The sequence below is a fragment of the Diabrotica undecimpunctata genome, chromosome 3, assembly GCF_040954645.1.
Source record: "Diabrotica undecimpunctata isolate CICGRU chromosome 3, icDiaUnde3, whole genome shotgun sequence".
Lineage (NCBI taxonomy): Eukaryota > Metazoa > Arthropoda > Insecta > Coleoptera > Chrysomelidae > Diabrotica > Diabrotica undecimpunctata.
In genome coordinates this window covers 17,494,715-17,509,641 of record NC_092805.1, presented here as the reverse complement: position 1 = coordinate 17,509,641, position 14,927 = coordinate 17,494,715, and the positions used below count along the sequence as shown (strand labels likewise).

Below are 14,927 nucleotides of genomic sequence, written 5' to 3'. Positions count from 1 at the left end.
GCGTTACACTTTTTCACGAATGACTCCGAGCCACAACCTAATTTAAGACGTTGTCACGTCAAAAAAAGTGCTTGAACAAATTTGTGCAGAATTTAAGCCTCCTTCTAGTTTACTTATTTAACACTTGATATAATTAGGCATATTTCCCAAAAACTGGTTTTCAAAGTTTTCTTAACCTAACAGTTAACCCAGAAACTTAAAAGTTATTTCCAGCGATTTCTCTTAGCCACTTTAACTAAGGAGCTTTTTCTCCTAAAGTTATAACATGAATAGTTTCTGATATATTGCCGAGAGATCGGCTAATTTGACCACCCGGTACAACAAGCCAATAATTGGACTTATTACCACTGGTTTATAACAGACTGCTTCCGAAACGAAATATACAAGTAAATTATACAAATAAAAATTTATCCTTAAAATAGTTTCAATTCATTTGAAAAATATTCTCTCCGGAAAATACATCAAGCGAATATATCGGCACGAATATTAAAATAAATATGTAGATGTACTTTTTCACAACTTTTTTGAAGTTTCGGTCATAACAGCAGACGCGCGGATAGCTATGAGATCTGAATATCTAATAGGATTATACCCTGAAGAATAACTTTTTCTACCCTTTTCAACATTCCTAAAAGATGCGACATTTAGTATCAGCAGAAAGCGGAGTAATTCAGCCGTAACGGCAGTTGAAATATGGGTTCGTCGAATTTCAATTTTGAAATGTTTTTTACGATCGGAATTTTTATACATGCAAATGGAATACTTCTATATTATGTAAAGTAAAACTATAAAATACAGTAGGCCTTAGAGTGTATCGTATTTTTGGAAAAAAAATTAATGTAAAATAGATTCTTTCCAAACGTTAAAAAAAAAACCAAAAGAAATGAGTCGTCGTTAGATAACTAAAACAATATACGAAGACATGAAATAAATAATGTGGTAAGTGCCAAAAATCTCATTTTTATTTTATACCTTTAAAATGTTCCAAGTACCATAACTAACAACCTATATAATGCGCTAAGTCGTCGGGTTGAATGAGTCGCGAATGAATGCTGGTGCTACTTCTAGAAAGCGCAATAAGCAAGAGGAGAGGCAGAAAAAAAGAAATGCCGGAGAAGAGTACTATACAAAGAAAAATAATAAAAAAGATCCTGCCAAACAGCCTCCTAAATATAAGGTTAGTCGAATATTGTTTTTATTTTTGGGCAGTAGTTATTCTGAAATTTTGTTTTAGATATTGTGCAAATGCGACTTCAAGTGTAAAGAGATACAGTATGAACAAACATTGAGGCTTTTTCATGAATTTTATGGTTTTAACGATAATGTACGGCAAAATACGTATGCTATACATTTTATCCATGTATGTGCTATCAAGAGGAGAAGGCATGGAAATTATGAGAGACCAGAAGAGAGTAAGAGACAGGTTACGCTTTCCTTCACATTGCCCAACGGCAACATTTTACAGGTGTGACGGAAGAAATTTTGCGCGGTATTTGGAATAACTCCAAGACAAATTAAAACATTAGCTAAGTTGAAAAAAAAAGAAGACTCAGTTTATAAGACAAGGAGAGGTAAAAAACTGCAGTTAAGAAAGTCATGCCAGAAGATAGAGCATTGGTTATCGAGCACATAAACAAATTTCCCAGAGACGTGGGACATTACAACCATTTAAAAAGCGAGAAACAGTATATGACCTCCGATCTTAATATAAATAGACTTTACTTGACGTTTAAGGAAGCTCATCCTGATTCAGCAGTGAGCTATCGTTTTTACTTTCTAATTTTCAAAAAGAATTTTCCCAATGTAAGCTTTCGTAAGCCTAGAACGGATACCTGTGTATTTACTGCACATGCAAACAAAACGATCCCACACAGAAAGATGCTCAATTTAAGTTAGAACTTCACCACCGAGAAGCTGAAGCAGCTGTAGAAGCAATGAGAAAAGACCATCAGAATTGTCAGAAACCCACGAGTGACACCATGACAGTTTCTATGGATCTACAGCAGGTCTTATCATTGCCAACTCTAACTCATAGTCAAATAATGTATTATATGCGACAGCTTTCCAACTGCAGCCTTTGTGTTCATCTAAGGGACAATAACACTGGCTTCATGTTTTTGTGGCATGAGGGTATAACAGGAAGTGGAGGGAATGAAATTGCGTCGTGTGTGTTTAAACAGACAAAATAAAAATAAAATGTTATTGTTTTTATGGATTTATTTAGCTTCCAAGGGATATTTCGATGAGATAAATCACAAGTATCTAGTATCGGGTCATTCATTTATGAGTTGCGACAGGGATTTCGCCCAAATTGAAAAGCAAAAAAAGCAAGAGAAGTGTGAGGTACCTATGGATTTGGTAAGAATGATGACAACAGCTGTAAAGAAAACACCATTTCTTGTTACTTTAATAAACCGTGAGGACTTCTTCGATTTTAAAGCTGCTTCTGAGAGTTTAATCAGTACATCCAAGCTTCAAATTTCAAAAGCTCAATGGATCAACAAAATCCGGGATTAGTTAAAATACGAGAAACTCTGAATGAATTGGAAACTTGGAAATCAACAAAGGTTTTAAAGAGAAATGTTACAATTAAAACTATTGCAGAAATGACTCTTCCTAACTTGACAAACAAAACTTGTCGGCAATGGTTTCCTATTTGAAGAAAGAAAATAGAAAATTTTATGAAGACCCATTTAATCTCAATACTCCTTAGAATCTACATGTTTTATATTTTTCATTATTACTTACCCCAATATTTTATATTTTTGTGATGGCCCTTAGCACATTTTAAGATTTTATAGCTGTTTTTTTTACAGTTATTTTACAAAAAGTTCGCAAAATTATTTATTGCACAAAAACATAATTCACTTGAATAAACCTATGTTTAATTTTGAGAAAGTTATTTCTAATACATTCTATGACTTTAACTTGTTTGCTGGTTCCAAAAGTAATATTGTACCTCTAGAAGTACCAAATCTTAGTATGAGCAGCAACGTGGTTGTCAAATTAGCAGATTCGATACCAAAACATCAACATTACAAGTTGTTTTTTGACAATTGGTTTACCAGCATACCTCTTATGATATATCTGACCAAAGAGGGCATTTTAGCTTTGAAAACAGTAAGACTTAATCGTGTTCCTGGAGTTGTGATGCAAGCTGAGAAAGAAATGAAGAAGCGTGGCAAAGGTCATATGGTACAGAAAATAGCCAATATAGAAAATGTGGATGTCAGTGTAGGGTTCTGGTTTGATAATAAAATCGTTACTACAATGTCAACATATGCTGGAAGTGAACCAAAGGGAGAAAAAAGAAGATTTTTCAAATAAGAAACTATACATAAAATGATACCTTGTCCTAACAGTGTCCTAATCCATAATAACCTCATGGGAGGTGCAGATCTAATTGATTCCATGTTAGGATTTCATCGTATAAAAATCAGGTCGAAGAAATATTATTTATGAATATTTTTTCATTTCATTGACATGACAGCCGTAAATTGTTGGTTATTGGCCAAAAGAGCAAAGAAATTTAATTTACCCCTTTTGGACATAAAACTAGCAATAGCCGATGCTCTATGCAAAGCCGGAAAAGCAATTAAACACAACAGAGTAGGAAGACCATCAAGTAGTAGCATTCAGCAGAGGTACGAAAACAAACGAAAAAAGGGACCCACTAAAGAAATACCCCAAGAAGACATCCGTAAAGATGGGCTTGATCATTTTCCCTATTGGAATGATAGCACTAGGTCAAGATGCAAATTTCCAGGCTGTACAGGGAAAACATATATATAGTGTGCACAAAATGCACAATACCGTTGTGTATTAATAAAGAAAGAAACTGTTATTTGCAGTTTCATACTGTATGGTGTATACTGTACCTTCAAAATAGTTTGACTTTAATATTACATTGTTCCATGATGTTCCATATTTGTAACCAAAAATTTTTTTTGTCAATAAAGTTTTCCTCGTAGCTAGATTTTTTTTCAGTAGTAAAAACAAAAGTTCATGCGGTAAAGAGTTAAATGAGTTATTCCAAGAAATGCTCTCTTGCATACTCTTAAAAGTCCACCCTCTGCTGTAGGAACAAAATATTTAATTGAAATTCCATGTAGGTTTGTCCTTGATCTCTTGAGCTTTTGACCTTTACAAAATTTCAGCAAAAAAATATTTTGTTGTATTTTGTCAGTAGTTGAATACATATTATTATGGAACCACTGAATGTCCCGCATCTTTAAGTCTTTACAACAATATACTTTCTTTGTATGATTAGAGATGGGAAACCCGGGTAAATCTTTAGGTTTATGCCTAAAAATATTGACAATAAGTCCCGAACCTATCTAGGTTCGGGACTAGGTTCGAACACCTCTTACCTATTAAGTTTCATTACATTTCGTTTGAATCTTTTTGTTTGTACAACTCGTTTTCTTCTTTTTTCTTTTTCACAAGGTCTAATATGTATATAAAGATCCATAGTGTCAATTATTTGTAAAAAACTTGGTGTTTTTAGCACTCAAACAACAAACAGTGCTCCTGGACCATCGAGTTAGAATCTATGGAGAGGGCATCACGTGACTAAAAGCGACCTCACTTCGGCCATATTGTTAAGATTGTTTTGGCACTTTTGACAGATCGTATATGTTTGTTTACGTTTGTTGTTTTTCGAATATTTTAGTTTTATAATACTTTTATAGAAACTGTAATAATATATTCTGATAGTGCATAATAATGGTTTCTTGTTCTCAACGTAATTGCAGTAGCAGAAGCAATTTTAATAAAAAATATTCAGGAATAACGTTCTACAGGTTAGTATACAAATATGTAAACAAAGTAATGGCCCGTACTTCAGAGAATAAATTAATAGTATTTGACTGTATTAATTTATCTTTATGTATAATATATCGTGTTTTTAGTGTTTACCGCGGGATAAATAAATCATAGTTTATTAAAAATGTATTGCACTTTTTTAGATGATGATTAAATCTTCTGAATAACTAGTCATATTTTTATAGTAGTTTTAATACTATTGAGTCCGGCCATGATCCCACCGCCATATTGGTATCATCGTTAGCCACGCCTACCTACGCCGTTTTTAATACACACGTTAATATGCTCATAGCTTCTCCATAGATTCTAACTCGATGTCCCGGACGCATGTGTGCCTTCATAATGGCGTATGATGGCGTAATTGATATGTGCACATGTGACGTATCATGTAACTCAAAAAATGTATGCGATTGGCGAATTGCAATTACACAGTTATGCAACTGGCATAGGCTCACAAATACATAGATGTCTAATGCCTATTTCTTAGCAAATATCTGACTTTGCAGCTGAATTTCTACATCAGCAGATAGCTATAACTTGTGAGAAATAACTGTCAACTGAAATTCAATTTTTATAATTTTTGCAAATACAGGGTTTTGCATCTAGTGGACTTATATATTATTGATTTAAAAATTATATTTCTTTACTAAATTCTGCTCTCTAAGATTGGGATTAAATCCCGATTTAATATCGATTAGACATTTATTCCTCGAATAAAATTTTACAAGAATAATTGAAGTTTCGCAGCTAAACAACATGGTTTTCGTACTGGAAGATTATCAGATTTAAAGAACGTATTTGACATAGTAAGACTCAAAGATGCAATCTCCCTTCTGTATAGTAGAGAAGTTCCCCTAAATATAAAAACTATTGAAAACTTCCATGAAAACAACAAAATGGAAGTCAGAATGGATTGACAACTTACAGAAACTATAGACATAGACATCGGAATAAGTCAGAAGGACTTCTATGCTGTTTAATCAAATCTAGGATCAAATCATCAAAATTGTCAATAAAGGAAGAGTACAGATAGGAAAACAAAGAAATAAAAATACTCTGTTAGCCCAAGACAAAGATAGTCTGCAAAAACTAGTCCATAGATTTAACATAAGAACAAAAGAATTTCAAATAAAAATCTTAACTCAAAAAACAAAACAATAACAATCAGCAAGAACAAATTAGACTTAAGATAGGAATCGATGGCACCAGTCTTGAACCAAGCACTATTTTCAAGTAATGAAAATAAAATACCTTGGAATTACACTGTCCAGCTATGGAGACCTGGGCAAAGAAGTGGGAAATCAAGTGCAAAAGGCAAATGGACTGGCGGTATTAGTGCATAAAACTAATTATTGTGATTATTTTATATTATTTATTAATTTTATTTATTTATTATTTTATTAACGTTTGGCTATGTTCCTTTATATAATAATTCTTTTCAGGTACGGGTTTAAACACCTCCTATTTCCATAACTTGGACAGTAGAAATCATAAATTTTGAAAGCTTAAATGGTGATCCTATATTGCTGCAAAATACAAACTAGAAAGATAATATCAAGCGAGGTTCACTCTAGCCAAAAACTTATAAGTGTTTTCGTAAAGTCAACACGACAAAAAATCCTACAAACATCCGAGGAAATAGAGGCATTTATTCTGTAACTTCCAACTTTTTACTTATTGCTGTTTGCTCTTACTTTAATAAAATAGTTCTATTTTTGTTTGAAAAAGCTTTATTGCTTTTGGAGCGTTTCGATTGTCTGCCATTGTACTGGAATGGGATACATTCTACCGATAACACATTTTTCATTAATTAAAGTTCGTATCTAAGGTTTTTTAAATAAGATAAAGTCTCATAGTTCACTTAAGTAATAATAAATAAATATTTCCGTTTGTTTTCTAAGAGAGAAAACATTTTTCGACAAAAAACCTTTTAGTTTTTAGTACAGTTACCTGCCCGTTACCTAGAGATACATTGCTCAGTCAACAAGAAGCGTGCAAACTATTTAATAATAAATATACAAAAAAGAGGATTGATCAAACAACTGTAAGCAGAGTAAGCAGGAAATTTAATACATGTGGGAGCGCCTAGGTCAGGACCGCCTAGGACGATGCGTGAAAATGATCGACGGAATGTATTGTTGATGAAAATACTCATATCTCGGTTCACTCTATAGGTAACAATTTTGGATTGTCAAAATCTGCAGTTTACCAATATCTTCTTCTTTTTCTAGTTTCATAATCGTTATCGATCGTTGAGTAACTTTAACAGTAGCTCTAAATAATAATGTATTCTCTGTTCACAAATTGTTGAGAGCACGAAATATGCCTTAAACTCATAAAACGGTCGTAAATCATAGGCGTTCCTAAGGTGTTTATTTATTAAATAATAATATAATGTTTTAATACTGTTATATATAATATTGATAATATTTTAATACTAATATATTCAGCAAAAAAACAATTAAAACTTTCACGACTAATGTTGGTTATTATATTATATTAATAAAAATAAGAATTTAACCTTTAACAATTTTGTAAATAAGAATACCTTATCTCTTTGGATATTTCAATACTAATCTTGGCGTTTAATCACTTTACTAGAAAACCTGGTCTGTCTATTCACCAAGAGAGAAGACTATTGTCCTGAATGTTCACGATGCTCTGGTTTCTCAGAATCCCACAAATTCTGTTCGCAACATAGTCGAAAGTTGTGCCAACATGACTGGCGTAGGAGAGTCAACTTTATATAGGTTCCTATCAGAAAGAAAAAAACACGGTATAGCTAACCCAAACACAAACGAAAACTTAAAGAGAGGGAAAAAGCCTATTGAAATTGATGAATTTGCCAAAAATGGTATTCGAAGGAGAAAATTCATGGATTTTTTTTCAAAAAAGAAATACCAAACCTAAACAAAATTTTACAAGAAGTTAGAGACGACCCGGATTTGCCTCATATCGGACGAACTAAATTGTGGCAAGTTTTAAAAGAATTAAATTTCTGGTGGAAGAAATCAGACTGAAAATCATTTTTGATTGACCGGGAGGAGAAGATGATGTTGGAGAAGAAATTATCTAAGATTCATACGAAAATTCCGGGCTGAAGAAAGGCCCATCTTCTACCAGAATGAAACGTGGGTAAACTCAGGTCATACTCTAAAAAAAATTTGGTCAGATAAAAATATATTAAGCTCCAGGCAAGCCTTTATGGAAGGAAGGTCTACTGGTATCTCCCCACCTTCTGGTAAAGGCAGTAGATTAATAATTTCTCACATTGGCAGTGAAAAAGGATTTGTTAAGCATGGTTTGTTGGAATTTTATTCCAAAAGCACAAAAGACTATCATGAGGAGATGACAGCTGATGTTTTCGAAGAGTATTTTGAGCAAATGATTAAACACATACCACCAAATTCAATTATAGTATGATAATATTATTGACTGGCTGCGGAATAAGTATCTGCCTTACGAAGATGGAATGGTAAAAGCAGAACTTTTAAAAATTGCCCGGCAACACAAATCTAAGTTCAAGAAATACGTAGTTGACAAAATGGCGGAAAGGCGAAACATCACAGTCTTTAGACTTCCACCCTACCACTGCGAAATAATTCCAATTGAACTTATTTGGGCACAAATGAAAAGTTATGTGGCTAGAAAAAATACGTCATATAAAATACAAGCTGTACGTGAATTGTTATACGAGTCTTTATAACATATTACAAAACAAAACTGGAAAGATGCAGTAAGACATGTAATAGAAGAAGAACAAAAAATGTGGAATCTTGATAACATAATTGATGCGACCGTAGAGATTATTAACCTAATTATTAACCCTCAAGACGACTCGGATTCCGAAGTTGATCCTATTTATTTTGAATTTGAATAGTTTTCTAATCGTAATTATATTAATTATAAGGTAAGTAATAGTAGTTGTAATCGTAAGGTATTAAAGGGGAAAGGCGCAAAATGTCGCCTGTCAAAATCTTCAATGTGTTTTAAATGTATCCATTTTTTTTTCAAATCCTCAGAAAACTAAAAAGCATTTTTGAAAAATTTAAAGGCAGAACGAAATATTTTTTAGAATAAATAAAAAGTTTCGTTTGCATGCAATATTTTCAATTAAAAATTATACTATATTTTCTCTTTTATTTTCACCCCTGTTACATAACACATTAAAATAAACATTGTAGAAGTTTTCAGGGACTTTCTGCCCTGAGTAATAATGTAATATTTCATTCTGCGTTTAAATTTTTCAAAAATATTTATTAGTTTTCTCCGGATTCGAAAATAATGGATACATTTAAAACACATTGGAAATTTTGCCAGGCGACATTTGGCGCCTTTTTCCTTAATTAAATAAATGTATCTTTTACAAATGGCAAGAAACTTTTTATTTTTGAATAAAATTAATAAGTTTTATTAAAAAATACAATTTACATAAGTACAATTTAAAAAATATATTTATTTAGTTCAAATAAATGTTTCAATCATATACTCTACGACACTGGTCGTTCATCTCTAACCATTCATGTACCCCCGTAATAGGATTATAAGGTATTGTATTCCTTCAGATATAAGGTGGGTTAGTCGAAAACGTCTTAAACCGTCAGTTTTAGGTTGTTTTTTACTATTATATCGTATTACATATCCTCTCTGTATTTCAGTTTTCTAATTGGGGTTAAACTTGTAGTGAACTATCAACAAATTGTGAACCGTGTATAGTCGATTTTTATTACCATTCCTAGATATTTCAGCCACGATGTTTTTCGTCCACCAGGACCACGCTTACCTTGGATCTTTCCTTGAATGATCAGATATAAAAGTTTATATTTTTCAGGGTGTGGTATACATATGCATAAGTGACCAGGTGAACCTTTCGTTTGGTCAGTAGGTTTCCTCGTCCAGTATGCATTTGCCTAACCGCATACTCCAGTGTCAGGTTAAACAAAGTTGGGGCTAGCCCATCTCCCTGATTTAGTACCTGCAAAATTTTGAAGTCTGTCCGGTAATTTTGTATTCGTCCACATGCCTGAGTTTCATCCATTGCGGCTTTAATGAGTCTAATTAGCTAGTTTGGTATTGCCAATTTAGCCAATATATTATAGAGTTTGTTCCTTTTGACTTAGTCATATGCATGTTTAAATTCTACAAAACACGTTGTGAATATCAATGTCATGTTCCCATGATTTACTTAAGATCTGTTTGACTGTAAATATTTAATCCAGTATCGATCTTCCTCGTCGGAATTATGTCTGATACTTTCCAATAATATTTTCTGCTAGTGGTTGGAGCCACTGGTTTATAATATACGTGAGGACTTTATATGCTGTACATAGTAGAGAAATTCCACGGTAGTTTTTGGACTGGAGTTTGTCTTCTTTTTTATAGATCGGGCATATTATACTTTTCTTCCAGTCGTCGGGTATTTTCTCTTCTTGCCATATGTCTTTGATCAGCGCGTGGATGTGACTTGCCAGGTAGTCGCCAGCTACCTTATACAATTCTGCTAGTATTTCGTCAACTCCCGGGGCTTCGTGAACTTTCTATATTCCAAATGAACAATACGGAGTTTATGAAATTCCTTGTGCAGACCACCTCCAATCCTATATAGGCCAAAAAAATCGTAGGATCCAAAATAGGATTTATGAACATTAGTTCAAAGGTGAGTAGTCAAAAGGTGAATGCTGGCAAGTGAAAGATGAGTGCTGTACTCGGCGATGGACGATATAATCTTGTATCAAGTGTAGGCAATGGTTTATGTCATTGAATGTTGTAGCAGTGTTGACTGGAGTGCTACCGATAAAAATAATAGCTGAGTAACGTACTAACAATTAATGGAGATGAAACGAAACAAAAGGGAGAGAGAAATGGATAAGTGATAAAGGAGATGATTAAAAGGAAGGGAAAAGACTGCTATGCGATAAGAAGCAACTGACAGCGTTCTATCATTTACGTCAAGACATAGGTCAATCGTGAATACGAGACGTTTATCATTGGGTGTTGTTTCAGGTCCTGTCTGAAACGATATAACAAGGAGGAGACTTATGTACATGTACATTGTTAAGAAGAGTAAAAAGATAAAAATACTATAGTTTGTGTTCTTTACGACGTCCTCGTCAATGAATAAAGGTTTTTTCGTGACATCCAAAATAAATTGGATTATACCTATATTATGTAGATTTCCCTTTATCATTTTAAAATAATCAAAAGCTTTAAATATATTCAAAATTGTGAACTAAACTTCTTGCTTATTCCATTGCAAAGTAATACATTATTTCTCAATAATAAATATAATATTTACCTGAAATACCATTTCGCGTAACAACATATAATTGTATAGATCCATTTGTCTTAAAGCAATAAGAAATGTTTTTCGAATTCGATACAATCCCACAATAGCCATTAATTCTGGACAGCATTCTTTAAAATCTTATTATCTTTTCATCTATTTTATACTTTCCAGTCTGTATTATTTTTCCATTATAAGCCTGTGGTACAGAATATGAAAAAGTTCCTACTACTTGTATTCAGCTCGTGCCTGGCATTAGCAATACCTACTTACAATTTTCTAAGAACCAATCGATAGACTGGTGGTGTTTTGTATTCCAAACACGCCACTGTTTATACGGTCAAATGATTTAAGGGTTGATGGGGCTAAATTGAATTTTGTACGGGTCAGTTTTTATGGACGATAAAGAAAAACAGCTTGTATAAATTTTTTAATATGTTAATGTGTTTAAGGTTGCAATTTTTACAACAATGTAGATTGTGAAAAGTTGGAAACACGCAATAAAGTAAAAAAATTGCTATTATAAAAGACAATTCGACTGGAATATTATGTACCGGACTGTGAAAAATTCTGAAAAAAAGGTGCTCTATTTGAAATGAATATGAAATTGAATGATGTGAAATAAAAATGTGTTCTGCATTTTTTATAGAGTCCTTCAAGTTTTTATAACATCGCCGTTTCCTGTATTGCAGTTATCTTCTATTTTTTTAATAGCAACGTCTTCTTCTTGATGTACCTATCCGTTACGAATGTTGGCGATCATCATGGCAATCTTGATCTTATCTGCAGCAGCGCGGAAAACTGCACAGATGTTGTATTGAACCAGATTCTGAGGTTCTTTAACCAAGATGTTCTTCTTCTTCCTGTAATAGTAAAGTACCAGTGAAATATCCCAGACATGCTTCTGCATCTCTAATATACCGAGCTCTTATTTTTGCCGGCTATATATTTGTGTATGAGGGCCGGATAGCTCAGGCGACAAAATGTCTGACTTACAGGCCGAAGCTGGAGACCGAATCCCAGCGCCTCCAAATACATCTAGATACATTGGTACTTCGACATACGAGTTTAATTCGTTCCGTAATCTTGCTTGTGTGTTAAATATTGCACGTATCTCAAAGCAATTTAACCCATTAAAATTAATTGAAATGCCATTAATCCGTTCCAGCTCCCAGAATACAATTTCAGTTGTTTTTTTTAAGTGTTTTTGAATAGGAAAAATATATTTAATATATAAAAAAATATATAAAAGACTATGCGTACATCTCTGCTGAAAAAATTCTGACAATAATTTTCACATTTTACGGCATCGAAACAATAATTGTTGGAGTCTATGCGCCAATAGACGATTCAAATCAACAAGTTAAAGATTCCTTTTATGAAGAGTTATCAAAAATTTGTGATAAAATAAAAAGCCATCAAGAAATAATACTGTTACGATATCTAAATGCTTGATTTTTCTAATCCATAAAAATAAAAGAATCAAGAAGAAAAATAAAAATCATACTACGAATAAAGTAAAATAAATATTTATAACTTTATCAGATCAAAAACTTAATTGTTTCATAATAAAAAAAACATTAAAACATTACATTAACTTTTATCGACATCAAAAATAAAAAAGATGCAGTACTTATTATGGTATTTATTTATTAAATAATTAATTGAAAATGAATCAATTTGGCAAACCCTAAACAACTACACCAATATAGTTCTTTATCTTTCGTTTTCCAAAGAGCTCTTAATTGTAGTTTTCTTTCCTTAGGACGGTTTGTGTTTTCAATCAATTTCCGCTTCTCCGCTATATGACCCAATCCAATCATTTTTTGTACAAAAAGAAAATTGGAACTTGCCCTTTTCACACGTGTTGTGGTGCTGAAATTGCGAGGAAGGCTTGTAATATACTGAGATTTTTAATAAAAATATTTATTTTTTAAACTATTCCTGCCTTGTTTAATTAATATTTGTATTTGATTCATAAATGTTTTATTGGAATACTAGCACTTAAGTGCATCTCAGAGCGGGATGAATAGGTGAAATTAAGTATTTACAAAATAATGCATAAAACCAAACGATTAGCATTTCTTTAAAATTAATTAATTATTAATGTTTGTATTTTGATAATTATTTATTTTGATATTTGATTTCGGAAGTGGAATTTAAAAATTCAATAAACTTATTTTAATTACTTTAAGATCCTGAAAGGTTCTGAAGCTATTTACAAGACTACTGTCGTCAAACCATTTCCTCAAGTTTTTAAGCCAGGATATTCTTCGTCTTCCCACATTTCCCTGTTCTTAAATTTTGGTTTGCACAATAAGTTGTACTAATGTGTATTTTTGCCCTCTCATCACATGTCCTAAGTACCAAAGTTTTCTTCTTTAGATAGTCAATATTATTTTCGCTTCATTCCTTATCATTGTAGTTACTTCTATGGTTGACAATTTTTCCATGATATTTATAGGATTCTTTTCTAACACCAAAATTTAAGAGCGACCAACTTAGTTAAATGCACTTGTTTTAGGGTCCACGCTCTCAAGCCATAAAAAAGAGTAAAGAAATCGTAATACCGAAATATCCTTAGACGTAGTTCTAACCTTATATATCCCGACAACCAAGAAACTTTTTAAGTTTAATGAATGATGCACATTCTATTTCAATGCTGGTCTTAATTTCTTTGGTTTGGTCTACATTTGATCTTATTCATATTTCTAAGTATTTATAGATATGTTGAGATTACTCTCAATTACAGTATCTTCAATAATCAATTAAATGTTTGTATCTAAGGGTTTAGATATGAGTATGCATTTAGTTTTTTCCAAATTGATCTTCATACCGTATTTATCACAGCATTCGTAAAAGCGTTGAATTACGTTCTATAAACTATTGTTGTTCATTACTGGAGATATTAAAAAGTAGTGGGGACAACACGCAACCCTGGCGGACTCCTCACCGTATTTTAATATCTCCTGTTTCCTGTCTCGTAATATTGGTGGTCTGGTATCCTCTGTGGTTTTGAATGGCAGTTCTTTTTGGATGTAATTGGCTAAGTGACTCAATCTCTCGATCACCAGTAATAATATTCCCTTTACCATTTATAAAGAAATCCTTGTCCAGTGACACAATCTCTATTTCACACCAGTAATAATATTCCGTTTATCATTTTTAAGAGGATCCTTGTCCAGTGACACAAGCTCTCTTTCACATCACTAATAATATTCCCTTTATCATTTTTAAGGGAATCTTTATCTCTTATTATTCTTCTTTGCCACTTTGCTGGTAAGTTTGCCTGTATTATATACAGTGTTAAACACATAATGTGTCGATCATTTTACGCCGTTGTAGTAGATATTTTAAGAAATCCGAGGAAAAATTATCAGGGTCTATTACTTTGTCTCCTTGTAGTTTTAATGGCGTATCTTGCTTACTCGGTTGCAAATGAAGGTCCAGTTTCGTATTTGGTATTTATTGTCTTGTCAATGTCATACCATATAATATCATGAAAACTTTCTTCTACGTATTTCGTCCAAATATCCTTCTTCGGTTGTATTTTCTTTTAATACTAAGTTTCCCTATTTATTTGTTAAATGTCCAGTTTTCTTATGTTTGCCTAAAAGTGCAGCTTCCTTGACCCTTTTTTGTAGGTTAAATGAATCATATTTTTGTTCTAGAGATAAATTGTTCTCTGTTATTTCTCGGTGTATTTTGTGGGTATTTTCTAATTCTATTTCTTTATTATATGTTTCTTCTTGTGTCTCCTTTTAGGCGTTTGTGTATTTTTCTTTTATTGGTACGTCTTTTAATTGATTTATATCGTAAT

The 14,927-nt window shown here is 32.5% G+C and overlaps 1 protein-coding gene across 1 annotated transcript in view; it reads right to left on the bottom strand.

Moving 5' to 3' along the window:
* Positions 1-14,927, bottom strand: part of LOC140436490 (uncharacterized) — a 246,691-nt gene that overhangs the window by 83,034 nt on the left and 148,730 nt on the right. The window lies entirely within an intron of this gene.